Source organism: Pan paniscus, chromosome 5 (assembly GCF_029289425.2).
Source record: "Pan paniscus chromosome 5, NHGRI_mPanPan1-v2.0_pri, whole genome shotgun sequence".
Classification (NCBI taxonomy): Eukaryota; Metazoa; Chordata; class Mammalia; order Primates; family Hominidae; genus Pan; species Pan paniscus.
This window is the reverse complement of record NC_073254.2, coordinates 88,179,932-88,191,919: the sequence shown is the minus strand read 5'-3', so window position 1 is coordinate 88,191,919 and position 11,988 is coordinate 88,179,932.

Sequence of the window (11,988 nt, the reverse complement as noted above, 5' to 3'; positions counted from 1 at the left end):
GCCGGACTCTGTGCTCAGAATTTCTGATTCAATACACATGAGATGGTATCTAGAATTTTTATTTCCCAGGAGATGTCAGTGCTACTAGTCCAAAGCTCACACTTAGAGAACTACTTATTAACATACTTTACCAAAGAGATAATAAAATGACCACTATTTTGCCCTTTGCTTGTTCACTCAGAATATCATAAGTGATAAAACTCATAGAATCATAAGTGATATTCTATGAATGAGTGAACACAGAGACATCTAGAGTTTGAAAGAAAACTTCAACCAACACAGAGACATCTAGAATTTGAAAGAAAACTTCAACCCAACGCAGAGACATGTAGAGTTGGGAGGGAAAGAGTATTTAAAAGAAATAAGAGAAAATTAAGACTGAAAGCCTTGTGATATCTGAAGCTTGGGGAGGAAAGCAGAATAAAATAAGAGGCATATCTAAATCAGGTTGGAGAATATATGTCAAAGTTTCCCTTTTTCTTTGAACTGGTTCCTTTTAGGTACTACCATTTTTATCAACTTTTTTCCTTTCTCTTATAGATATCTATACCGTCAAAAATTGAGCAAGCTTGTATTTACAGGAAAAGTTATGCTCTCCTTTTTTAAAATCAGCACAGTAATTTAAAGGATCAGCAAACAAACAGCTGCAACTTCTCGTTAACATGAAAGAACAGACTGCTGTGATCCTATGATTCCTGAAGTGTGTTTTGGGTTCTGTATTTTTCCATGACTGAGAAAGCACTGAACTTTTTCATGTAAAATCTGTATAGTCAGACTCTATTACCCTGATGGTTTAAAGCTCCCTGTAAAAATCTGTGTTCCAATGGGTAAAATCTTCGATAACAAACTTGTGTCATGTGATTGAAAAGAATATTTAGCAAAATTTGCTGAGGATGCAATTTAAAGCTAGCTAACATTTAAGATTATACAGTATCATCTTTATAAATTGCTAGTCATGTGGTTGACTACTTCTGAAGAATTTTAGATTGCCAGGGTTTGTAAAATGAATTTAGAGGGACTATGTAAATGTGATGAAATTTGGAAGCTTGATGCTATTTCCAGAAGAGAAGTTTAAAAAGTTAATTTTTAAATCTACTGAAAGGCCTCAGAGTGAAGAGAGGAGAAAGAAGAAAACCAAAATTCTCATGAATGAGCCTACCTCAGGAAAAAAAAAGAAAATGCAAGTACGAAGGGGAGATTTACTCTGCTACTGTATTAAGTATCAACACACTTTATATAATTAAATTGATATTAATGCCAAAATTGCTATAGCAATTATTTAAACAATTTGTATGTTTATTAAAAGTTAAGATAACATTTTTTGTTACTTTTGGTCTGCTATAACTTGGTATAATTTCCACACTCTCACATAATCAACCTAATTTAAAATTTTGGATAGGCTAATTAATTATAATTACTATACTTGCAGGTCACTGTGTTATAATATTTGATGCAAGCAAAGTTTTCCAAGATTTCATAAAAGGCTACTACCTACTGCATGCTACAATTTCAGCATAATAAAAAATGTATGATAAATAGAAAGATGAAAATAGTGTTTTCACATCCAATATTCTCTTGTTAAAGCCTTATCTTACTAGGGATATGTTAAGGAATTTTGTAAATGCTAGTAGCTATTTACTCCTTTCAGTAATAGTAGAAAGAAATGAAATGTAAAACTTAGGATTATGTGCAATTGAATTTTTGTCTATTAAAATCATAGACAAACAGTGAAGAAACTAGATATTTGTAATGTCAGCAAAGAAAATGTGAATATACTTTGCCCTCAATTTTAACTTCTATTGATGTTTAAAATGAATATGTAAGTAAGTCAGGGTGTCATGATGTAGAGCCTCAAAACTTCTCCCCAAGTGTAAAGCGTGACGCTTTTGTAGGTATCACATTTTGTTTTAGCTGGCAGAGCAAGAATAGATTGTCCTCTATGGATGAACTCTAATTAATCAAAATCAAAATATGAAGAAGTCAAACTTAAATGAGGATTATAACTGATACATAGAACATTGATGATACTGTTAACACAAACAGTGAATTATCTTTCTTAGGCACTGAAAGTAAAATTATAATCAAAGTTTTTAGATGAGTATGGAGCAAAGGTGATTTGAATACTTAATAGCATGAAGCAATGACAGCCAAATGTGTTCATTTTCTTAATAGCCATTACCAAACCTCTTGTGCCCTCTTATAAAACTCTCTTCATTGAGCCTCATGCCACCCAGACCTTATCCTTGTTACAGGCTGACCTCTCTCAAACTCCTTCCATCACATTCTTTAAGGACTTATGGCCCCTGGCTTATAAACTTTCTCTCCTCCATTAATTCCACTATCTTCCAGAACGATTTAAAAGTGAGTGGGAAAATAAACATCCCCACTTTAACCTTAGACCACTGTGACTTTATGAACCCCAGTGAATTTCTCACTTTCTTCACTCCAGTAACACTAAATTGTTTCATTAACTAGAGTCACAGTATCTATTAAACTTCTGAGATCTAAACTCCTACAGCCCATTTTTTTTTAGGATGTTACTGGACACTTTCAGGGTTTTTACTCTCTTATTTATAATCTAGCTTTTTTCCAATATTACCTAGATTTAGACCATTTACAACACATTTTCTCCCAATCTGTATGGTCTCTTAAACATTTTATTTTATTTACTATAAACATGATTTCCATTTATCCCGGTTTGCTTAGTGATAAAAGTTTATTCCTGTTCCAGTATCTTGTTTGGCCATTGCCTTCTTTCACTCTCAAGTATTTCTCAGTTTGGATAAATTATATAATCGCTCAACTGTGAAAAATAAAATCTTTCTCTCTAGTATCCTAAATACCTGACCTCATTTTTGCTCCATTGTAACTACTTTTCATTGACACAACGTCCTGACTTGGTTTCATCTTCTCCTGGTTCACTGAGTGTGCCTGGAGAAACCCCACCCCACCCCCACCATTGCATATGGAAGCCAATGTGAATTCCTACTCTCCAATCACATGTGCAGTTTCAGTACTACCCAGAGATCCTCTGACAAATCCCTTAGCCACATTTCTCTCTCATTGCCATAAACAATTCTTTCAGACTAAAAGTTCCTTTCAACACCCCCTGCCGTGCAAGCTGCTCTCTCATCCTCAGGCCAAATTTGATTCCTACCTCATTAAGATAATTAAATCAAGAGGTTTCTTGATTGTCTTCTCTGATCTTTACAAATGAGCAGCCATTAGCTTGTTCATTTTCCAACTCCATTTCTTAATCGGTGGGAGTGGTATGCCATCTCCTATACAAAGCAAATCCCTGCATGTAGAGGCTTTGTTTTGCATCCTTTACACAACTCAAATACCTTGCTCCATCAATCACATCTTCTCAAACCTGCATCATCAGCCTTTGTCTCTTTAATGGATTTTTTTGATGCAGGCAAAAAAAGTCTGTTCAATATTAAAAACAAAATAAAACAATTTTTCCTGACTTACAGTCCCTTCTGTTTGGTGACTTGTTTTCTTAAGGCAGGTTTTTAAAATGATTAATCAGCCCTGTGTTCATTTCATCACCTCCCATTTATACCTTAGTCCACTGTGTTCTTGCTTCTGCCCACACCATTCTATAAAACTGCCCTTTCCACCGTGGCCTTTCTTGTCTCTAAAATCTCCCATTATTTTACTTCCTTAAAACATTTTCTTCTGTTTTTCTGCTACATATCTGGCTTCTATTAAGGTACTTTCAATGGATTTTTTTCCTACTCATCTCTTTCATATCCATGTTCACCAGGGCCCAACCATGACCCTGTCTTTTTCCTCTTCTATTCATTGCCCCTGAATACCTCATCAGAACTCATGCTGATTGCCTGAATGCTTATTTTAATCACCTTCATACAGGTTATGAACCACTATTAGAAGCTCTACCTATTACTGAAAGTAATAAGGTGCATCAGCAACTCATGTTTGACCTTAGTTCTTTCCAGAACACTTCTCCACTACTCAGTGCTATGCGGCACTCATTTTGTCAGACTTCGCCTATTAGTAGTTTAACCAGTAGAGTGTAGTAATTATCCTTAGCCTGTTCCAAATAAGAATACTTTATCTTCAAATTCTTTCAACTTTGATATTTATACCAGATCTAATTCACATATACTTGTTTCAAGTGTGCCGCATGTAACATTACATAGATAATAAGTAGTCTTTATAAATATAATCATTATCAAAAAATTTGGAGCAGTTATTTAAGCTTAACAGGAGATTAATACTATAGTTACAAAACTGAGAAGATTAGAAATATTGATAACACTTTATCATATTTTAATGTGTTCAGAAATAAGTCTTAGGAAGAATAGGTGTTATCTACTCTTTGCCTGGTAGTAATGTGGCATGTGGGAAACGACTTCTTCAACCACAACAGGCAGTAAATGCCTCCTGGAACATTAAAATATCAAATCCTCTTATAATTGATCAAAACAAAGAAGTAAACCAATGTATAGAGATTTATTTTTAACACAATGATAGTAGTCTTACTAAAATTGGTTAATATATCAATGAATCACAGAAATCTGACCTTTCTGCATAAAGAATAAAAATCATAGGAACGTATGTGTATTAGTTATGTGTGTGTGTGTGTGAGTGAGTGGGTGGGTGGGTGTGTGTGTTGGCTGACATTTATTTTCAACTTTTAAAGAGTAGAGGTCTAGATATCCTAGGATTCATATACCCCAGCTTGATGGCTATAACTTTCAGGATTATTCTTTTCTAAAATATAGTTATAGTAAATGACTTAGTATTTATGTTAGAAATTGATGTGCTATGAATAAAGAGCCAAAGTAGGATATTTATCAGAAATCTTCTCTTCACATGTCTTGTTGTATCCCTTGCAAAAATAGCATGGCAGAGAAAACATTCATTTTAATTTTGAGCACCTAATAAGCTTTGCTTTTTCAATACTTGAACTATTTTTCAAATTTTACTATAAAAATAACTCTATTTATCTTAGCCTCTAGGCATTTGTACATTGAAAATACATAAATCATCTGAGGAGTAATGAAACAACTGCAGCCCAGGAGAAACTTGAGGAGATAAAAGCATTGTTTTAAAAACGGATGCAAAATCTGTGTTGGACTGAGAGTAGAAAGAAACAGACTGCTTGCTTTCAGCAAACCTGAGTTACATGTGAAGGAGCCATACTGCAAAGGCTACAGAAGGTTTGTTTTCTCATGAATGAGAACAGAAATCAATATATTCTACAAGATTTTGGAGATCACATTCTGACTGGGATTTTAAAAGCAGATGGAAGAAAGGACATCATCCTGAAGAAGGATCAAACTAGACCTTCATAAGAGGCCCAGGAAATCTTTGACTTTAATATTCTTATCATGGGTAACACTCATTTGGTTTTTAGTTGTTTTTAAACTCAGAATTAGAGAAAAAACCTAATTTTTAATGATCTAGATATTATTTTCTGACTTAACGTCTTTAGTGGAAAGGAAAATATAAAGACAAAAAGGCATAAAGGTATAGATATTATAGACAAAAGGTACAAGACAGAAAGGACAGAAGGGCATACGTATTGTAAAATGATATATATGTTTGAAATATGTGGTTGACCCTGGAACAACATGGTCTTAAGTTGTGCAGGTCCACTTAAAGGTGGATTTTCTTTCACCTCTGTCACCTCCTGAGACAGCAAGACCAACTCTTTCTACACTTCAGCCTATTCAATATAAAGATGATGAGAAAAAAGACCTTCATGATAATCCACTTCCACTTAATAAATAGTAAATATATTTTATCTTCCTTATGGTTTTCTTAACATTTTCTTTTCCCTGCCTTATTTTACTGTGGGAAATATGTATAACACATATAATATGTGTTAATCAACTGTTTACATGATTGATAAAAGCTTCCAGTCATTTATTTGTTAAGTGACTATTATTAGTTAAGCCCCTACATTGTTCAAGTGTTCAAGTATCAACTATATGTACGTATGTGCATGGTTTGACAGACCAAAATAGTTGCCCCTTTATCAACTGAGATAAATCTGAAGGTTAAAGAAACAAAAGTTACCCATGGTTCAAGGGTTCAGTGCCTGGCTGACATGGAAAATTTCTAAATTCTTAAAACTACAAGAAAAACCACACTCTTGCGAAACTCCATAAGAATAGGAGCTACCAGACAAATTATCAGACCTCTCCTAACTCTGTTTTAAAACCCAGGCCATTACAACTCTGATTGGACAGAGGATCAGCCTTTCATTCTCATTGTCTTTGTTGGCTTCAAGCTTCTTTTGATTCTTTGTTCTGACTTATTGCTCTTTATTTATCTGTATCTTAGATTCAATCCAAACAGTGACAACTCCCTAAACACTTCTATACTTACAGGTGTTCCATAGATTCTCCACACAATCGACATAACTATTTCCTAGTCTTTGATAAGACTGTAATATGAACAGAATGTAAATTAATACTTAAAGATCTAGGGTCATGGGGGAAGACTTATGCTTACTAATCTTCATCACAAAGAACAGATAAACTACCCTCTCACACACATACATGGCACATATTACATAACTCTTTCAATTCTTTTAAATTTTATTTCAAATAGTTAAAACATTTATTTAAAGTGTTTTTGACTACCCTACCACTGAGGCTATCATTCACAACAGTTTTAACTTTTTTTGAAACCAGTCTATAGAGGCCTCTAGAACTTTTTTCATTCTCCAATTCTAATCTTCACTTGCCACTGACCTTCTCCCCATATAATGGTCTCAGGCCACCCTAATTTTTCCTCCCTAGTCCTCGCCTTTATTTGCAAGCAATTCAACTTCATTTAGCCCAAGTTCCTAAATTCAGCAAAAAAGTCAACATTTGCATACTTTAAATCCTTTGAAATACCCAATTGACCCAGAATGATCTCCCTTTTCTAATTTCTTATGAATAATTCACATACCTTGAAAAGGAGTCTTTTAGAATTAAAAAAGTTTTCCATTGCTACACAAAAAGGGATTTTGTTTGCTTATTTTTAAAATAGAGAGAGTTTTGCATGCCACTATCTTGAACCAATTTAATTCATGACACTCTGAAATACACTTTCAAATATTCTCATTTAACAATTCAGCAAACAGATATTTAGAGAAATTTTAAAATTTGCTTAAGATTTCACAGATATGAAGTGGCTACATGGGATTCTGGTTATGAATCCAAACAATGGATTTTTTTTTTAAGATTAAAGAGATTTATCTAGCATTTTTTGGTTCATATGAAAGTAATTGTATGCTTTATCCATCAGAAGGTATGCAGAATTAAGTCCAGAAGAAGCCAGAACATAGAGCTAAAATATAAAATTTAGAGGGGTAAAATTGAAAAATAAAACACTTTAGTAGTTTGACAGATTGATAGGTATAACATGATTTGTTTCCTGAATATTCTATTATAATGATGGCATGGTTTATGAAATAAACTGAAATTCACAGCCAGAGATGAAGTGGATGTGTGCTCACGAGTGGGAGTCTTCCAGAGTAGATAGAGAAATCTCAGATCCATTTTTCCAATCTATTTGAACTTGTAGTTGGAAAACTAGCTCCTAAACTCTTAACTGCTGTGTAGTACTGCCTCATATAATTTTAAGTGAAGCACATGGCTTCAATAAACACTGAAGAGCACTTAAAGACCCACTAGGGAAAAATTATTAATGAGTCCATGAATTTTTAAAAAGTTGGTGGGAGTGAAGTTTATTGATTTTGTGTGTATGAATGTGTGTGAAGGCATAGTTGCTGATTTCAAAATAACTCCCTGAAAACTGAGACTCGCTGAATGATTCTTTTGCCTCTACTGTATTACATAGTGTAGTGGGGGTAGTCACCTCTCTGGAGTCAGATCTAGGTTTGAATCCTAGCTCTTCTGTTGCTGGGTGAGACACTGCAAGCAAGATAGTGCTCCATGCTTCAGTATTTTTAAACTGTGAGGATGGAGATGATAATAATGCCTATCTCCTTAGGTTGTTAGGAGGATTGGTGAAATGTTGCTCATCAGATATACACTGTGTTTTGCATGGAGTTAGTCCTCAATAAATGATAAATATACACTATTCTTTGATAATTGTTTAATTGTATGCAGTATATAAAAACTTTCCGTTGAGAATTTTGTCCCAGAAGAGAAACATTCCTAATTGAGTAAAAATTATGTTGTTTTTTTAATGAAGACATAATGACATAAGTGATTTGAAATCTTAATTTTTTAGCTGTAAGTTTACATTGTCATTAAAAGTCAGCATGAATGATGACAATATTTTAACAGTTTTATCGAGCTGTAATTGACATACCACAAACTGCACGTATTTAAAGTATACAATTAAATAAGTTTTGACATACATATGCATCCACAGAGGTTCACAGAAAGAAGATAATGAACATATCCACCACCCCTGAAGGTTTCCATTATCTTTCCCTCCACCTCTCACCGCTTGCCTTGGCTCCTGCCCATTCACCAGGCAACAACTAATCTGCCTCTGTTACTATATATTAGTTTTCAATTTCTAAATATTCTAAATGGAATTGCACAAAATGTACTCTTTTTGTCCAGCATAATTACCTTGAGTTCATCTATGCTGTTGTGTGTTTCAATAGTTTATTCCTTTGTATGGATGAGTTGTATTCCACTTTTTGCACATATCACAGTTTGTTTATCCATTCTCCTGTTGGCAGACATTTGAGCTGTTTCCGTTTTTTCACTAATACTAATACAAAAAGCTGTGGTGAACATATGTCCACAACATATAGACATATATTTCCTTACAAAGTATACGTATAGGGACATAACAAGGTCCCTATATGTATATTTTGTATTGACATATACTTTCAATTTTCTTCAATAAACACCCAGATGTAAACTTCCTGTATTATATTGAAATGCCTAACCTTGTTTTTACTTTAACTCGTTACTTTGAATTTTGTCCTGCTTGTCTCTTTAATCACCTAGGCTTGCTTCTCATGTAAATAAGACTCTAGCTAGGAAGGCCTGACAAACTCCAATTGACCCCTTAATTTACAAGACACTAAGGGCTCCTCACTCAACCCCCTTTTGTAAGGAGTTGGCCTGGGTAAACAGATCCTCAGCATTTCAAAGGAGCCCAATTAACTGATAAGGTACTAACACCAACAATGTATGAAGTTCCCAGGATTTTTCTCCAAGAGATAACAACATAAAACCTTGAGTTCATGTCCGGCATAGACCCTATATCTAATTTTAATGAAAGATTTAGAACCTTGCACCTGGTACCGTTGCTCTTCTTGTAACCATTTGTCTTTTAAGTTGTTTATCACTCTGTAACCATTTTGCTTCTTTTGATTCTTGCATGTTTTTACTTCTGTAGAATTATTACATTTGAGTACCCCTCCCCTTCCTAAACCTAGGTATAAAAGTTAATCGAGCCCCTTCCTCGTGGCCGAGAGAATTTTGAGCATTAGCTCTCTCTTTGGCCACCGGCTTAATTAATAAAGGACACTTAATTCATCTCAAAGTGTGGCATTTCCTTAACTCGCCTGGGTACAACAATATCATGGTTGTATGTTTTATTGAAGAAACTAAGGGAGGAGACCATCCCTCATATTGTCTTATGCCCAATTTCTGCCTCCAAAGAAAGAAGCAGTAAAAACCAGAAGGCAGAAATGGAATCCACAGGCAGATAGCCGAGCACCGCGCCCTGGGCCTGGTAGTTAAAAATCAACCCCTGACCTAACTGCTTGTGTTATGTATAGATTCCAGACATTGTATGGAAAAGCACTGTGAAAATCCCTGTCCTGTTCTGTTCCATGTTGATTACCTGTACATGCAGCCCCCAGTCACGTACCCGCTGCTTGCTCAATCGATCATGACCCTCTCACATGGACCTCCTTAGAGTTGTAAGCCCTTAGAAGGGACAGGAATTGCTCACTCGGGGAGCTCGGTTTTTGGAGACGTGAGTCCGCTGATGCTCCCAGCTGTATAAAGCCCTTTCCTTCAACAACAGGGTGTCTGAGGGGTTCTTGTCTGTGGCTCGTCCTGCTACAAAACATCCAAGCTGTTTCTGAAGTAGTTATATCATTCTGTATCCCCACCAGCATTGCATACAAATTCCAGTTCTCTCACGTTATTTTTCAACACTTGGAATGGTTAATGTTATTGTTTTAGCCATTCTAGCTATCGGTGTGTAGTGATATCTCACTGTGGTTTCAATTTGTCTTTTCCTATTTACTAATGATGTTGAATACCTTTTCATGGTGCTTATGTCCCATACCCTATATCTTCTTTGGTTAAGTAATCAGATGTTTGTCAATTTTTTTAAAAAAATTCAGTTTACCTCATTATTGACGTTAAGAGTTCCTTATGTATTCTAGATACAAGTCCCTTATTATATATATATATATATAATATAAATATAAATATTTATAAATCACACACGTATGTGTGTGTGTGTGTGTGAGATTTATAAATATTTCCTCCCAATTGGTAGCTTGTCTTTTCATTCTTTCGACATTGACTTTTGAAGAGTAGACATTTTTAATTTTTATGAGCTCTAATTTTTCAAATTACTCTTTTACAGTTTGTTCAACTTCTGCCCAGCTGTTCCTATTAATATTTGTAGTGTGGAAGAATATATTATCTGTGAAATAAAATATTGCTATGATCCAGGTTGCTAGAGACTATACTATAACAGAGGGTAGAAAAGTTAATATAGCAAGATTATAAATGTACAATGTAGCCCATTCCAAATTAATGTAAAATGTTGCTAATCCTCCTTTCTGATAGGAGTAAAAGGAATGTTTTTGTCAACTCAATGACCACATGTCAGGTTCCTGTGATAATGTTAATCTACTATAATAATGATACTACATCTATCACAACAGCTGCAATTAGGTTACTTGAAGACAGTTAAGGAAAATCTGAGGATTTAAGGTCTTCGGGTTTATCATCTCTGAGGATCCCACTTCTTCCTTCTGGGACCCTAACATTAAGATAACAAGCTAAGGACTATACAATTTGACCTCTTCCAGAGCTCTTCTACTCTTATGATTGTGCACTGGATTGATCATCAGCTTTTCCTGGCTTCCTAATTGAGAAATTGATCATTTCCGCATGCTCTAAGGCCCTCTTGCTTTCACTGTTTACCATTAGTTGGTGATTGATCACTCTTAGTCTCTTTCCATATCATTAATCAGTCCTAGAAAGAGCCATTTAAATCAACAATTCTCATGCTATTATTTACACCACACTTTCTAAATATCTGCTACACAGGACCCATCAGTGCATTCTTGGCATTCCATCCCAATTCATCATTAGTGAAAGTGTTAAAATGCACTATTACCACTTAACAGGTGCTATCAGTGCTTCATTTACCACCAGTGATGGGACCCTCCCTGTCCGCTGGCCAGAGGGTAACAGAGCTCTGAAATTAAGTTTTTGTATCTGCTTCTTTGGATCACTCCTTGTACCAACTATCTTACATGGATTCTCTGTGTAAACAGGTACTAAGACACAGATTTGTATACAAGAAGTTTACTGGAGAGTGCTCTTAGAAACAACAACTATGGGGTATTAAAGGAAGGAAGACCAGGAAGAGGAAGAAATTTAACTATTATGCAGCAATGACAAAGGTCTCAGCTGATCCCATGAGGAAGTCTAAAGTTAGAATTACCCTTGGAGGTGTTCTAAATTGTTGCAAGTCAAGTATTTATTAATTAATTAAAAAGATAAATTCATTATATGTTAAACAATGCATTTTCGCCAACAATGGCTATATTTTGCAGACAAAAATTTAATGAGGAATGGCATTGTTTTACATTTTAAATCTTTTTAAAAAAATTCCTGGTTTCATAGAGAGGAGCTGGATAAACTCTGTTGCAAATATGACATGGCATGTGGCTTGTGGAAATTCCCACCATAAACTAGTGAGAGAAGAGGAGTGAAAAAGGCAAGGAACATCCCAATATTATCATGAAAATGTTTCGAGTGTTTGAGAAACCCAGCA